Consider the following 17,174-nt stretch of genomic DNA (forward strand, 5'->3'; position numbering starts at 1 on the left):
TGGCTAGGGGGGAAAGTCTCCCCCGAAACATCATCATTGTAGATGATCGAACGAGCCATCGGACCTTCTGTCGTCAGCATAGAGGAACTCTCAATGAAAGCACCAATGTCGGTGTCAAAACCGGCCGATCTCAGGTAGGGGGTCCCGAACTATGCATCTGAGGATCGAAGGTAACAGGAGGCGGGGGACACGATGTTTACCCAGGTTCGGGCCCTCTTGATGGAGGTAATACCCTACTTCCTACTTGATTGACTTTGATGAGTATAGGGATTACAAGAGTTGATCTAAGCTTTCCACCCACGCAAAGGAGAGTCCCATCCGGACACTAGGGAAGGCCTTTTATCTTGTATCTTCACGACCCATCAGTCCGGCCCATACCACATAGCCCGGACACCCGGGGACCCCCTAATCTAGGACTCCCTCACCAGCGGCGCCGACGAGCTCGGCGATGCGGTCCAGCTAGTCCTCGTAAAGGTCGTCGACTGGGTGGTAGCGCGGGAGCTCACACGCCATGAGCAGCGCAGCCTGCGTGTCCGCGGGCCCGCGGCGAGCGTGGGACAACGAGCCGGGCGGAGTCAGCGACGGGGTGGCGGTGCAGCGATGAAGCTTGCTGCTCGTTTCCCGGCGGGCCGGTGGCGGCGTTGGCAGCAAGTGATGGAGAGCGACGGGGAGGCCCGCCAACGGGCGCCATCTGGGCAACGCGAGCGTTGAGAGCGGCCCGACGCTCTACGCGGGCTCGACGAGCATCAGCCATGGATGCGGTGGAGCAGTGGAGCGTGGATCGACGGAGGAAAGCTTCGGCGCACCCCTACCTGGCGCGCCAAAATGTCGGATTACGGGTTCCGGCAAACCCTTGCGAGGTTCGAACTCTGGGGTGCGGACGAAGAACACTCTCTTCCTATCTCGCTCGCTCAATGATCTCACGGCCTAGCTCGACGAACCCAAAGAACACGAGACACAGAGGTTTATACTGGTTCGGGCCACCGCGTGGTGTAATACCCTACTCCAATGTGGTGGTGGATTGCCTCGAGGGCTGAGGATGAACTAGTATAGTGGATGAACCGCCTCAGGAGGAGAGGTGTTCTTGAGCTCGATGAGCTGGTGGATGTGAGGATGGAATGGATCTAATCCAAGATGAGTTGGTGAGGGGGTTAGGGTTGAATCGATCCCCTCCATGGTGGTGGCTAGGTCCTATTTATAGTGGCCTTGGTCCTCTTCCCAAATGTAGGCTGGAAGGGATCCCACAACGGCCAATTTTAAAGGGAGACAACTAGTACAAGCTATTCTGACAAAAGTAGTCTTCGCCTGCTAAAGGCTCTGGTGGTGACGCTATTGTGGGCTCCGTGGTGACCTCCGTCCTGCCGTCCTGCTGGTCTTGGTCTTGTTGCATCGATATGGAAACCTTTGCCTGATGCCTCGGGACTCCTCGCTTGCGCTTGCCTCTTTAGCACCAAAGAGGAAACTGGTGCACTGCGCCCGCTGGCGCCCACCTGGCCTTGGTCGTCACGGCTCACGTCATGTGAACCTCGCGAGGTGCCCCCTGCATAGATATCTCAGCTCCTCGGGAGCCGGCCTAGCGAGGCCGCCCCCAGGGAGGTCTTGGTATTGTCTGCCTCGCGAGGCTTGGCCCCTCACGAGGGTCTTGGTTTGTCGCTGCTGAAGCTGGGCCGTACCAGGCCGTTGGTGGAGCCACGCTTCGGGCCGCAGGCAGGCAAGTCTGGGCACCCCGGTCCCAGAACCCCGACACCCAGGGCTTGTGGCCTCCCCGTAGGTCTTCTGGCCTCCTCTCCAAGTCTCCTGGGTGTCTTCTGGTCCAAGAAAAACCATCGCGAAAGTTGTATTCCGTATGGACTCCATTTGATATTCATTTTCTGTAAAATTCAAAAAAAGGAAAAAACAGAAACTGGCACTAGGCTTTGAGTTAATATGTTAGTCCAAAAAATAATATAAAATAGCATATTAATGCATATAAAACATCCAAAATAGATAATATAATAACATGGAACAATCAAAATTATAGATACGTTGGCGACGTATCAGTAGGCACAAAGTTAAAGAAAATGGAAGGCCCCGTCAAATTTTAAAACATTATAGATGTGCACCTTAGGAGCCTCCTCAGACATTCCGCCTTTTCAGCCATCCGATCAAGCTTCTGAACATTCCTGGCCATCCGATTGGCAGCACTTCCCGCAGTAGATAGATTTACGGGCCAGCATTGTTGCGGGTCGGGCGCATCGTCAATTGGGCAGCTGCTCCTGTAACAAAATCTGTAGATTCTGGCTTATTCGGGTTACAGGTACGTACGCGGACCCGTTAAAGGCCAGTTCTTTTGGTGGCTTCTAGAATAAGCTGCAATAAGCTGCACCCTACCTAATCTATAATACCTAAATAGTTCATCCCCACTAACTTATTTCTCTTGACATGCAGCCTATCCACCTCAGCAGTTTCACCACATCATCAACTCTGCCACGTCATGTGTTTCGTTTCTGGCATACCGTGCTGTGCGGCATGTACGAGGATGGCCTGCTAGCCGTTGGCCCATCTGCTAATGGCGCACGTCGGGGTCAATCGCCCAGACTGCTCATCTTCACCGCTTCTCCTCCTGACTCTCAATCTCCCCACCACAAATGCGCGCATGAAACGGATTGGGGCAGGCGAGCGATCGTATCCTTCATCACAATGGAGGTGTAGAAGAAACTGGTGGAGACCTCCGGCAACTGTCCACCCTTTAAATATTGTTCTGCAGAAATTTGTGCCGGCGCCTCTGCTCGAGATCTGCAAGGTGCCCGTCTGTCTTCTTCCCCACGCTATTTTCCAAAAGAACCTGATGGATTTTCTTCTTCCTCACCATTTTCTCCATTCCCTTCGTTACCACCACAGCTGGGTGTACGTGCTTCATCTCCAGATTCGTTATTTTCTCTGCCGATAAGTCAACGCGAGTTGAATCTCCCCACCACCGTCGACGCTCATCTCCTTCCGGTGCGACGCGTGCCGGACGAGGCAGATTGGATCCCTCGCCGCCACCACCGCGTCGCCGCGGACACATGCTCGGAGAATCTGAATGCCTCTACAGGTACACCTTCCTCCCTTATAAGCTGCTCACTGCTACAGCCTTTTAATCCCCAATCGATGGACTCTTTCTTCCTGCCGTTCAATTTTTTCATGTACAAGAATCGAAGGTGGTTGGATTTAATAGGAGGAAGCGAACTGGTACTGGAATTCCTAGACATGTGTTTCTGAGGGAGGCAGGGCAAATAATCTAGATTAGGGGGTTAATTGATGATATTCTGTCAACGTCCCCTTCCTGAGGTAGATATAAGTTCCTTTTGGAATAGGTTCTGAATGTGCCCGCTCTTCCGTGAAAAAACACACTCCTTAATAACTGAATAATATTTGTGCTTCGAATTTTAAGGGGCTCCTATTAATTTGTATCTATTCTTTTCTTTTCCCTTGAATTTATAGCTTATTGCATACTCTTTTGTTACAAACAGGTTACAGGTAATTGGATGGTGTTCTGGGAGTTAGAAAACGAAATAGGTGGAATGATTGATGCTACAAACATATATATTGGCACTATAATGTTCTTCTTACCAGCTGAAGCTAAATAAAAGTAGTCTTACTTTGCTGGTAACTGCTATCAACTGAAGCTTATTCTGCATGATTTATGAGCATGGGCAACATTGATCTCTCTATATATAACTCCTGAACTTTTGTCCATATTTAGTTTACAGGCAAAGCTTTACCGCCCTATCACTTTTCCTGGATAAATAATGCGCTCTATACTTCCATATTTAGTTTACAAGAAAAGCTTTACAACCATTGGTTTTGTTGCTTTTGTACATTCTTCATTATCTTTACCCAGATTGCAGATTTGCACTGAATTAGCAAAAGTAAAAAAAATGCAGGCAAAGTGCTCTTACGATTGTTTATTTGGTCAGTACCAGATGTTTTGATGAGTTATATCATTGCCTTTTATTTTGAATGACAAACGTAATTAATGATTCATGCATGATGTACATACATGCTTTACTACCCAGTTCTGATGCAATAGTGACAAAGCTTTTTGATCCATCGCTCTCTCAAGTAGTGACCATCAGGATTATACAGATCACAATAGGCATGCCTCTTTTATCATTCCATCACTATATCAGGTATATCTTTCCCTCTAAAGGGTTACAAATGTTTTGACCTACACATCTTAAGTTTATGCTGGAAATATATCTTCCAATGCTACACTGTAGTTAAAGTTGAAAATCGAGGATCTATTTTAGTATTTAACACCATCTCAAATCATGAGAACCTTAAGATTTGCTTAGTAAATTGCATTTTCAATGACGGTGTTTATTTGGTAGTTATCTCCATAACACATTTTGGCTTATTTTTTCGCATATTATTTTGCCATGCCAAGAACTATAGAACTCATGCAGAGATGTTTGTAAACGTACTGCATTTGGTGTCTGCTTTCTCATCATAAAAAAAGAAGAGGCTAAGGTATCCTTTTTGGTGGCACAAATTTGGTTCATGTCAATAAGAAAAAACTTCGCACCTCAATTTAACTTTTGCAATATATCATTTTTGTGACCTCCAGTTTCTTACGTTTTTGTATGCAACTTGCAATTGTTCCTCCATTATATAATTCCTTATAAACATCTTTTCATCAGTCACAAACCATTACGTGTTGTTCACCGGTGTTTAATGTAGGTCGTATGTAATCCCTTCCAACACTTGATCAGGCTAACTGTGTTTATTTTCCACACAAAAAGGCTAGCTATGTACATGTCGATCTACATTTATTAGGTTGATTTATTATATAATAAACCTATACCTGACAACCAACACACTTTTTTTTCCAGCTATATAGGTTAAGGAGATGTATTTGGCCACCTTGCCTGGATGTTTTTCTGCAAATATGTTATGTAGTACATACACTCTATGATTGTCTCCTTTTTTTGTTATCTCCCATACTTCCTAGGGATTTAGTATGTTGTATATATATTGAACAAGGGCACTGATGAATTGACTTGATGAGTTTTGTTTTAGACATATGGCATTCCAAACCATTTTCAGATTTTCTGTTAACTATGCTATGATGATTACCAATTCTGTAAATGATTTTCATTGCCTGATGACCATTCATATCCATCCAGCCCAGCTTTGGCCATTTCTCACGGAAAGGAAGTTACGGGCTGGCATGGCCCAGTTAAAATCAAGGGGTGGGGTCAGCTAAAATCAAGGAGGGGTGAATTCATGGTGGAGAGGATGACACATCTCCCTGTGAAATCAGTCCGTAGCACACTTTCCGTAAGTGTAGGATTTTTGTTAATACTGCTATTTTGTTTTGGTCCAAGGTTGAGCTTTGGGGAGTAAACACAAGTATTGTAATTTTTTGATTGGGGACCTTCAGTGTGGTATCTCTGCTTTCATTACTTCTCGGTTAATCCTTCATAAGCCCTTTTAGCTTTAATGATTAAAATATGTAGCTTATGTGCCTTTCCTTTCAGTGGTACTCTATGAATAATCTCTTCCCGTGGATGTAAACTCCAAGTTAGCCATTAACACATGGTTCTAGAAATATGGAGTGTTTGGTCGACCAATTCAATGATTTTGGTGTTATATTGTAATGCATGTTTTACTCTAATACGTGCAATACTCATTCTTATGTCCGTCGTGCATTGTACATCTTGGCAAGCAAAGTATTTTTTTTGGATGATCTCCTTCAAAACATTTGTTCCATTTACTATGTCGCATATTGTTAAGTGTGTTACCAAGGCATGATGTACTATCCTTTTTCGTACATTGAGCCTTTTCATGTCTACCGAAATACAACTTTTGTCTCAGATTGTTACAAGAAAAAATTTACTACTACAAGTTTCCGCAGCAACACGCGGGATGTCATCTAGTTTATTCTAAAAGCCCAACTAATTTATTTTTTTAGAAGCCTAGTGGTTAAGAATTAACTAATAGGCTTCTAAAAGGAAAATTTTAGTTGGGCTTCTGGAATAAGCTGGGTACGAGGCAGCTTATTCTGGAAGCCCGAAAAAGCTAGCAAGAGAACTGGCCTAAAGCTGAGCGACCGCTCCATGCTCCACCCCACGAGTCACGACTCATCCACTCATCCCCTTCTCCGTCTGCGCCCCTCCCTCACCCTCTCGTCCATGACCTGAATCCTAAGTGCGCGGCGGCGGCAGATCCTCTCCTCCGTGGCCCCTCCCCGGCGAAGCAAGCGACGCCACATCATTCCTCTTGACATCAAGTTTTGTCTTTTACGGCAACATCGGCCATAGGTTCGCCGCGACTGCCACTGTGGGCACTGATGGAAGCTAGCTCCACTCTTAGGTATGCCGCCGCATCTATCGTCGTTCTGTCCACCTTCTTCCCTATCTTCCCTACTTCTACGGTTGCGGATGCAGATTTTTGACATCGATGACAAAGGAGACGAGAAAAACTCGAGGCCGCGCTTGGAATCCGTGGTACTAGGGTTCAGTAAAAGAGGAGCACGCGATGCTGTTATGGCCATGTTTACGTAGTTTCTACCGTTTTTAGAATTGTTGATTCCTTCGTGCCGCCGCTGGCAATACGCAACTCATATGGCGAGATCGACACTACAAGTTCCTGGTGAGTTTCTTTATTCTCTCTGTTCGTGCTTTATTTTAATTCACCTATTCAACCGTCACTTCTCTCTCGCCATCGTGGGCCTCCCGTCTCTGGATTCAACAACCAATGTATGTCCTGCACATACTGTGTGACTGTGTCTACTTCATCGGCTACTTATTATCCTGCTTTTTTTATCTCAGTTGTGCTCGAGTGATAAATGTCAGGATACTTAGTGGTTATAGTGGGCGGATAATTGAGCAGCGAACACTACTGCTCAGATTTTGTCTCCCATTTATCCATGATTTGGTGCTACATATGGACAAGTTTAATTAATATCATGATTGTGCAAAAAATAAATTGAAAGGAGATGAACTGAAACTAATCTCACAAAAAGATCACTCGATGCAAATATATCTGCTCAATACAGTAGCTGATTTGTAAAATGAACAAGAGGTAGAAAAACTAACCAATTTGTGGAAGCGTAATGCAAGACAAATTCATATTCATATGTTATACGAGTAGTATATAAGTAATTCCTACTTTATAGTAGGAGAATCCATGTCATACTGGTGAACGTGAACCTGCAATATTTAGCTCATTAGTCCTTGCATGACAAAAATTGTACTATATATTATATGGCTAACTAGTTTTTGGAGAATTTATATTTCGTACCAAAAAATTGCAGGTGTGGTGTTACTTAGTTACAAATATTGTAGGGTGTTTTTTGGCTTAGCAAACTTGACTGCGGTATGTAGCATTCAGACTTTCAATTCATGTGTGTGCTAAGCAATCTGGTTTGGTTCAAGTTTCAAATCCATGTATAAACAGATTGCTGGGTGTATTACGTCTTAACAAACCTTGACATATGCTATATGTAGCTTTCAGACAACCAACTATTTTCATGTAGATTCTGGTGGTCAACTAAATCATGGATAAATTAGATGTTACAACAAGAGAAAATGTACAAAAGTGATGCAGAACCATAATGATCAATGGTTTTACATTTTACGGGGCAATAATGGTTTGATGTTACGAAATTTTGTAGTAACAGGCATGGGAATCCTTGAGGAATACCCAAGCCAAAGTCAACATTGTTAAATTTGTTATGTGTTTCTCCAGGTCTGTGATCATTGGGATTATCCCAACATTTGAACATGACTTATGCTCGAGGTAATCAACCTTACTTTGCACAGTAAAACATATTGTTTTGAATACAAAGCATCTTTGCTAAATTGAGGAAAATGACATAACCCTATTTTAGTTCACAGGTTGCACAGAGGTTATCCAAGCTGAAAATGTGTAGGATAAAAGTTGTTTGATTGCTTGTCCTTTTTTTCCTCCGTATCTTTATGCATCTTTCTACTATTAGTAACTTCCTTCTTTCACTCTATCTTATCTTTCTAGGCTACCATTGTTTGACGTGATGCTGTAGAAAAGTGGAACTTTGTTTTTGGCTCACTAGGCATTTATTCATAGGCAATGCAACCTCCAAATATTACCTCATCAGTCTCAGTCAAAACGAAAGCTTCGAATTGGAATTGACACTAGAGAAATTACAGAATTACAAATAGAAGACCGGACTTCCTAATCCTGGGTGTAGGTGTACTCCCTTATCCAAGTTTTTCTTTACGAGACAATCGAGACGTGGATCATGTACAGAATATCTAACCATGCTTGCAGGCTATAGCAACAGTAATCCCGCTTCTGTTATTTGCGTCTTTTTCCACTTTCTCTTGTGAAAAATTGCTTGGCTCTTATATTTCCCTTTTTTGAGAATGTTGGCAGTTATTGACAAGAGAACATCATTACAATCATGCTCTTATATCTCTGAAGTCTTTGTGAGACGTTCACTTAAGGTTGTATAAAGTGAAAAGACATGCAAAGATTCGCAATATTTATTTTTGTCTCATGTTGAGCAGACTCAATGTACGGGACTTCATAAATTTACTACGGGATCTTTCAGTATTGATTCAGTTGCTATGTGTGCACTTGAACTTTTTGTTGGGAGTATTTTAAGATGCTTGAATCATGTGAAAATACATAGCTATTGTTCTTAATTGTCATATAGCAATATATTTGCAATATAAAACGAAAGCTGAATCTAAAGTTGTTCTATACCATGTGAACGCATTATCTTTGCAATATATTTCCTCCGTCCTTAAAAGAGTGTACTTCCAACTTTATTGGAAAGTCAAACTTTTTTATGTTTGACCGTATTTATACAATAATAGACCAACATTTATGCCATCAAATTAGTAGCGTTAGCTTTATGATAAAATATATTTTTCATCATATACCTATTTGGTTTCACAAGCATTAACATGTTTTTGCACAAACTCGATGAAATTTTGAGATAGTTTGACCCTCCAACAAAGTTGGAAATATACTCTTTCAAGGACGGAGGGAGTATATTTCAATACATGTTAGTGACCTCTGACGTGGTTGCGGCATGGTTGGTGACAAGATAACCTAACAAATATAGAAGAATAGTCACATAAAATGGTCAATAGTTGGTTGGGGTAAATGAAATGGATAAGAAATTCAAGTGTTTCGCCGAAAATAGGAGTTTAATTCTCTCATGCATCCATATATTTAAGATATTCCTACCATTCTATAGGAAAAATAGACGGGTGCAGCAACGCGCACCGTCATGGTCTAGTGATAATCTGAAGCTCAATATAGACAGTGTGCATATATATGGTCAAAACCTTGGAGGGTCTGGATCGGTTGCATGGGATGGAGAAGTGGTTACAGAGAGAGAGAGAGAGAGAGAGAGAGAGAGAGAGAGAGAGAGAGAGGTGATGTGAATGCATTGATGATCCGTTCATGGCGCAACACTTTAATGAAGGAAGCAACAAACTTGTCCTCCTCAATTGTGTCGGTTCGTGGATGCAAATGGACCATTGGTCAAGTAGGACCTCAACAACAAGGTTTCGGATTTCTCCCTGGTGACATCGCTTATGTAAAGATCTGTAAGTCCAGTATCGAGATGCCAACGATGTAGCACATGAGTTTCCCTAAATCAGTGTTTGTATTTGATACGTTTCAAACATATCTATAGTTTTTGCTTGTTTCATACTACTTTTATATAATAATTGCATACTTTTGGCACCAATATTTAATATTTTTCTGGAATAACATATTAATTCAGTGCCCACAGTCAGTTGTTGTTTTATGGTATTTTTGGACAGGAATCAATTTTGCAAGGACAAAAAAATCAAATAAAAATACATCGCGAAGTTTCAGAAGGATACAAAGTTGGGATCAGCTGAGATAGTGAGAGAGGTGCCCTAGGGGCCCCAGGCGGCGATCCCATGAGGTCAACCCATAGGCCACGAGGTGGGTTCCTGGAGGCACATCTCCACTGCCTCGCAGAGCAGACGCCTTTATATTTCCCCCAGAATTTAAGTTTTATTTATTGAGGAATATTCCGTCGCTACCACCTCTCTATTCCGTGAAGATCCAATCTGGAGGCCTTTTTTGGCACTCTCCCGGAGGGGCGATCCATCGCTGGAGCCATCTTCGTAAACCTCGCTGCCACCATGACCATGTGTGAGTAGTCCTCCTTGAACTATGGGTTCATAAAAGTATCTAGATGGCATTTTCCTCTACCTTGTTCTTCAATACAAATATCTCATGAGTTTTCCTACATGATTGAGATCAATTTGATGTAATTCTTTGCGTCATTTTTCGGTGTGATGAATTGTTACCTTATGATTAGATCTTCATGTGATTTCATTGTGCACGTGCAGCAATCCATGAGGAGCTTACCAAATGGTTTTCTTTATTATACTATATTACTCAATATTTTATAATTATTTGTATTTAAATTTGTAGATATGTATCTTTACATTCCCTCAGCGCATACATGCAGCAATGCGCGGGGTATCATCTAGTTATAAATAATATGCAATCCTCTTGTAGACGTTGATATTAGTACAAAACATCACCAAATAAACTTGTAGCATACACAACTGGTGACTAATCTAGGCTAGCCGTCACACTAGATTTCTCTAATATGATACATGATACGTCCATTTTACACCATAATTATCTAATACTCCCTCCATCCCACAATGTAAGACGCTTTTTGCAAAAAGATCTTACATTGTGGGATGGGGGGAGTATTATTTAGGTTATTTCAATGTTATATTCCATAATATGATGCAATTCTAATGTCTTTTCTCTCTTAAAATTCAAGATATATCAAAGGAGGGAGATTGCCCGCACCTGGAAATCTGACCTGAAACAATGACAACAGAGATAGCAATTCTCCGGAGCTCAAATTGACGTGAAATTTTACGGAGACTTGGAATAGATAAAAAATACTGAAGCAAAAATTACGCTAGAGGGGTGATGCGCCTTGAAACTACGTCGGTATTTTCCCAAAGAGGAAGGGATGATGCAGTACAACTAAGGTAGGTATTTCCCTCAGTTATGAAACCAAGGTATCAATCTAGTAGGAGAACCAAGAAACACTATGTAAACGGTACCTGCACACAAAGAACAAATCCTCGCAACCCAACGCGTAAGAGCGGTTGTCAATCTCTCATCGGTAAAAAGATAGATTGGTTTGTATGTGTTTGGATAAATAGATCTGAATAAAATGTGAAATAAAAGATGCAAATAAAAAGTGCAACAAAGTATTTTTGGGTTTTTGTAAAAGTAGATCTGAAAACAAATATGGTGAAAAATAGATCTGAAAGTAATATGATAAAAGATAGACCCGGGGGCCGTAGATTTCACAAGTGGCTTCTCTCGAGAAAATAGCATACGGTGGGTAAACAAATTACTATTGGGAAATTGATAGAAGATCGAATAATTATGACGATATCCAAGGCAATGATCAATATATAAGCATCACGTCCAAGATTAGTAGGCCGACTCCTGTCTGCATCTACTACTATTACTCCACACATCGACCGCTATCCAACATGCATCTAGTGTATTAAGTTCATGGAGAAACGGGGTAATGCAATAAGAATGATGACATGATGTAGACAAGATCTATTCATGTAGGAATAGACCCTATCTTGTTATCCTTAATAGCAACGATACATACATGCCTTGCTACCCCTTCTATCACTGGGTGAGGACGCCGTAAGATCGAACCCATCACAAAGCACCTCTTCCCATGGCAAGAAAAATTGATCTAGTTGGCCTAACTAAACCAAAGATTCGAGGAAGAAATACGAGGCTATAAATAATCATGCATATAAGAGATAAAAGAAACTCAAATAATATTCATGGATATAGTCTGATCATAAACTCAAAGTTCATCGGATCCCAACAAATACACCGCAAAAAGGTTTACATCAAATAGATCTTCAAGAGACCATTGTATTGAGAATCAAAAGGAGAGAAGAAGCCATCTAGCTATTGCCTACTGACCCGTAGGTCTATGGTGGACTAATCACGCATCATCGAAGAGGCACCAATGAGGATGATGAACCCCTTCGTGATGGTGTTAGATCGGATCTCGTGGTTCTAGAACTTGCGGGGGCTAGAATTGTGTTTCGTCTGCTCCCCTAGGGTTTCTAGAAGATTTGGGAATTTATGGAGCAAAGAGGCGGTTGACCCCTGTGGGCCCCACAACCCACCAGGGCGCACCTGGGCTCCTACGCGCCATGGTGTCTTGTGGTCCCCACGGGCCTCCTCCCAGGTGCTTCCTTGGCTCCCAAGTTGTCTTCTAGTCCAAAAAAATCTCCAAAAAGTTTTGCTCCGTTTGATAGGGATAGTCTGTGAAGTAAAAAACAACAACTGGCACTGGGGACTATGTCTATAGGTTAATCCCAAAAAATGATATGAAGTTGCTATAAAATGATTGTAAAACATCCAAGAATGATAATATAGAACAATCAAAAATTATAGATATGTTGGAGATGTATCAAGGGGGCCCACCAACCAGCCACATGGGCAAGTAGCGTGGCGACCCCCTGGTCGCGCCACTTGGCCACCTTGTTGGTGCAATATATGCCTTCTTGTGTTTTGGAGATTGTTGGCAGAAACAAGTATGGACTGATTTATTTGCTAGTGCATACAGAGAGAAATAGTCCATACAGAAACCAAAGAGAATGTTGTCTCTGGTGCCAAGTTCGAGGAACTTCACCGAAGTATATCTGCGCTGCAGAGAAGAATGAGCTACATCTAGTGAAGGTACGTAGACGAGAAGACTACTGTAAAGGAATTATCCCCTCGAAAGATTACTGCTGAAGCAAAGCATTTGGCTCGGTGTTATTGTGCGAAGAAATTGACTGCAGCGAACAAAAGTCGAAGACAAATTGAAGACGTAGTATTCTTTTCGTCTTTCTTCTTTGGTTCATTTGAGTAATAGGACCTCTAGACTATTAAGAGGGGTATAGGCTCTCGAAGCTTAGATCCGTTGTGATGCTTAGCCCGAACCTATGAAAGTTGCGAGAGAAATCTCTTTATGTTCCGAGCAAATACTTGCCAGCAAGAGACTATGATCTTTTTCGCTGCGAGAGATTTGTCTCAGACCGAGGAGTTAGCATTACTTGCTCCGCAAGTAATGTTACCGTTATGCTCAAAATCCGATCGTTGGACTCGTGTCATTCGGCCATTGGCTGCTCTCGATGTCCAATTTGGTCATTTCCCTTCAGGGAAGGCTGCGGCTATAAATAGCCACCCCGCATCGGCTTTGTCTGGTGGCTGCTCTGCCTAAGATTTCTGAGAAGATTGATTTGAGCACCCCCTCTCCGAGTGATTTGAGTTTAAGATCTACCGAGAGAAAAATCAAGAGCCCAAACTTAGACAGTGGTTGAGCATCACAGTAGTTCTGAGTTAGAGTTCTTGTACCTATTACTCTTGAGAGCTGCGCACTCTCTAGACGGATAGGTTTCGGCTCGAGTGTTGAAGAGTTGTTGTCTTCCCCGAGCTAGATCTTCAGCAACCAAGAGTGATTGTGGTTCGCGAAGGTCGACCGAAGGTTTGGAGATCGCCGACAAGTATCTACCATGAGTGAAATCAACAGAAGTCTGATCAGCTTTGAGTTGAACGAGAATAGGGTGAAGAGAGTTTATCTTCCGTGTTAAGTCACAACGCCTCCAACCAGACGTATCCCTTTGGCAGAAACATGAACTGGTCTACCAAATCTCTCTGTCGCCATCGAGCACCACTGGTTCAATTTACTTCACTTCATTACTTTCGGCAGTCTTCATACGTGCTCTGTGACGATAGTTATCTCATCAGTTATTTTCTGTTGCATATCATTCGGCTCCACTCTCGCTGTGACAGTTATCATTCGTTGCTCACATTGTTGCACCCTCATCATTCTGTCATGCTACCTTAGTTCTTTTTATCCTCTGTGCTGTGATCTTTTACATCAGTATAGTTATTCTTCATAGTTATCCATCGCAGTTTAATTCTAGCTATGTGTCATGATATTGTATCTGTTGGCATATTGCATTACCATCGGTATCATCAAGCCTGTTGTATCCTATGCTCGAACCATTATTGCATCCCACATCGAAGGTTTTGTTCCTCAATAGCAAGCTTGATTGAGTTCGTATCTACCATAGCTTATTTTTGTTGCTGTGTTTGGGATCAGTTCAAAACATTTGAAAGAATTTTTGAATCTCCCATTCACCCCCTCTAGTCGATATACTCTCGGTCCTAACACACCTGGGGCCCTAGAGGCTCTCCTCCCGATGTCCTTCTCCTATATGAATCCATTAATCCTAGAAACAAAATCAAAGAAGACTTTCGGGACCAACCGTTGCTGTCTCGAGGCGGAAACAGAGGCGGAGAACTTTTGATCTGCGTGGAGCGATTCTATCGGGGAAACTTCCATACGGAGGGGAGAAATTGAAGCCATCATCATCACCAACGCTCCTCTCAGCGTGGTAGGCATCATCCTGATCAACATCTTCACTAGCACCATCTCATCTCAAAACCCTAGTTCATCTCTTGTGTTCAATATTTGTATCAGACCTCATATTGCTACCTAGGGGTGCTAGTAGTGTTGATTACATCTTGTACTTGATGCTAGTTGGTTTACTTGGTGGAAGATCATTATGTTTAGCTTGTTGATTGCATATTTATAACTACTGAACATGTTCAAAATTATGAGTTGTGAGTGGGTCTATTTGTTCTTGAGGACATGGGAGAAGTCTTGTTATTAGTAATCATGTGAAGTTGATCACCGTTCAATGTTTTGACATTATGTTGTATTGTTCTCTAGTGGTGTTATGTGATCATCGACTACATGATACTTCATCATGTTTGTACATAGGGGAAGGTATCGTGAAATTAGTTTGTAGATGATGGGATGCGGGAGTGACTGAAGTCTAAACCCTGCTACTTGTGACATGTGTTGGGATTTCCTCGAAGAGGAGAGGATGATGCAGTACAGTGGAGATAAGTATTTTCTCAGTTCAGAACCAAGGTTATCAATCCAGTAGGAGAATCAAGCAACATTATGTAAGTAGTACCTGCACACAGGATAACAAATCCTTGCACCCAACGCGAACAAGGGGTTGTCAATCCCTCGACGGTTAATTGCAAAATTAAATTATATGGCGATAGATAAATAGATCGCACAAAAATATAAAAACAATAAAGAAAGAAAAATTACAGCAAGGTATTTTTGGATTTTAATATATGATAAAAGTAGACTCGGGGGCCATAGTTTTCACTAGAGGCTTCTTTCGAGAAAATAGCATACGGTGGGTAAACAAATTACTGTTGGGCAATTGATAGAAAAATAAATAATCATGACGATATCCAAGGCAATGATCATGTATATAGGCATCACGTCCGAGACAAGTAGACCAAAATAATTCTGCATCTACTACTACTCCACACATTGACCGCCATCTAGCATGCATCTAGAGTATTAAGTTCATAAAAAACGGAGTAATGCCTTAAGCAAGATGACATGATGTAGACAAGATAAACTCACACATGAATAAACCCCATCCTTTTACCCTTAATAGCAACGATACATACATGTCATGTCCCCTTCTGTCACTGGGATTGAACACCGCAAGATCGAACCCATTACAAAGCACCTCTTCCCATTGCAAGATAAATCAATCTAGTTGGCCAAACCAAATCAATAGATCGGAGAAGAAATACGAAGCTATAACCATCATGCATAAAAGAGTTCAGAGAAAACACAAATAATATTCATGAATAATTTGATCATAAACTCACAATTCATTGGATCCGAACAAACCCACCGCCAAAAAGAATTACATTGGATATAATTCCAAGAACATCAAAGAGAACATTGTATTGAAGAACATCGAGAGAGAAGAAGTCATCTAGCTACTAACTATGGACCCGTAGGTCTGTGGTAACCTACTCACGCATCATCGGAAGGGCAGCAAAGTTGATGTATAGCCCCTCCGTGATCAATCGGCCCTCCGGCGGAGTGCCGATGGAGGCCTCCAGATGGGATCTCACGAGAACAGAAACTTGTGGCGGCGGAAAAAGTATTTCGTGATGCTCTCTGCTCTGAGGGGAATTTTTGGGTATTTATAGAGGCAAAATTAGGTCAAGACGCTCTGCGAGGGGCCCACAAGCCTGTGGGGCGTCCCCCCCGGAGGCGCGCCCCACGAGCTTGTCACTCCCTCGTGGGCCTTCCGATCTCCCCCCGAACCTTCTAGGGTCTCTTCTGGTCCAGAAAAAATCAATCCAAAGTTTTTTCTTTGTTTGGACTCCGTTTGATATTGATTTTCTGAAAAGTAAAAAACAGGACAAAAACAGCAACTGTCACTGGGCACTAAGTTAATAGGTTAGTCCCAAAAAATGATATAAAGTTGCTTGTGAAGGAATATAAAACATTCAAGATTGATATTATAATAGTATGGAATAATAAAAAATTATAAATACATTGGAGACGTATCAAACTCCAATTTATGAATTGTTTCATGAGGGGTTGTTTTGGATCTATATGTCTAATGTTATGGTTAGATTTAGAGCTCATGTCACTGGGAGTCAGAGAACTTGCATCACATTTCAGTTTGGTGCTATAACTTTGAAAATACGGATTTACGGTCACCTAACTTGACTCAAGTGTGCATATACGATCACAATATGCGTATATGTGCAATGTATTTTTTTACAAATAACACCCTCATAATTTTATTTTCCAAAAAAATCAACAACCATGACGCATTTTCACACAAAACCTTCTCATAATTTTTTATTTACAGAAAAACCGGACCAAAGTACTGCACGTATGTGCGAAAATTGTAACACCAAAAAACCCGCTGGGATCAAACCCATGACCAGCTGTTTAACACGACATAGTCAAGCTACTTCACGTGTTCACGTCGGGGTGTCTAACATGGATAAGGAGTATGTATGTATTAACCGATGATGCATGTGGAGCTTTAACGGGCTGCGGATACTGCTGCCCATTTTGCGCGCACTATTTTTTAATATATTTGTAAAACTAAGTTGTAATGTTATGTTCAAATATTTGTACAGACAATAATTAGTAAATAAAAACATACAAATATAAACCGGTGTATTACATACAAAATATTTAGTACACCGTAATTAATAATTATGCTTGTGTTAAAAATATTATACATATTAGATGATGATTAGTA

The 17,174-nt window shown here is 41.9% G+C and overlaps 2 long non-coding RNA genes across 3 annotated transcripts; both read left to right on the forward strand.

Moving 5' to 3' along the window:
- Positions 1-2,540: 2,540 nt before the first annotated feature.
- Positions 2,541-5,621, forward strand: LOC109754624 (uncharacterized). Its single transcript, XR_012184738.1, has 3 exons — positions 2,541-2,782; positions 2,881-3,073; positions 3,492-5,621. It is a non-coding gene; the product is annotated as an uncharacterized lncRNA (long non-coding RNA).
- A 406-nt stretch (positions 5,622-6,027) lies between these two features.
- LOC109754607 (uncharacterized) lies at positions 6,028-11,188 on the forward strand. Of its 2 annotated transcripts, XR_002230742.4 has the most exons (4): positions 6,033-6,615; positions 9,786-9,933; positions 10,055-10,146; positions 10,796-11,188. It is a non-coding gene; the product is annotated as an uncharacterized lncRNA (long non-coding RNA). The 2 variants fall into 2 exon arrangements; XR_005757287.3 differs by having other exon boundaries at positions 6,028-6,615; positions 9,786-10,146.
- The last annotated feature ends 5,986 nt before the right edge of the window (positions 11,189-17,174 follow it).

This window comes from Aegilops tauschii, chromosome 5 (genome assembly GCF_002575655.3).
Source record: "Aegilops tauschii subsp. strangulata cultivar AL8/78 chromosome 5, Aet v6.0, whole genome shotgun sequence".
In the NCBI taxonomy this organism is placed as follows: Eukaryota; Viridiplantae; Streptophyta; class Magnoliopsida; order Poales; family Poaceae; genus Aegilops; species Aegilops tauschii.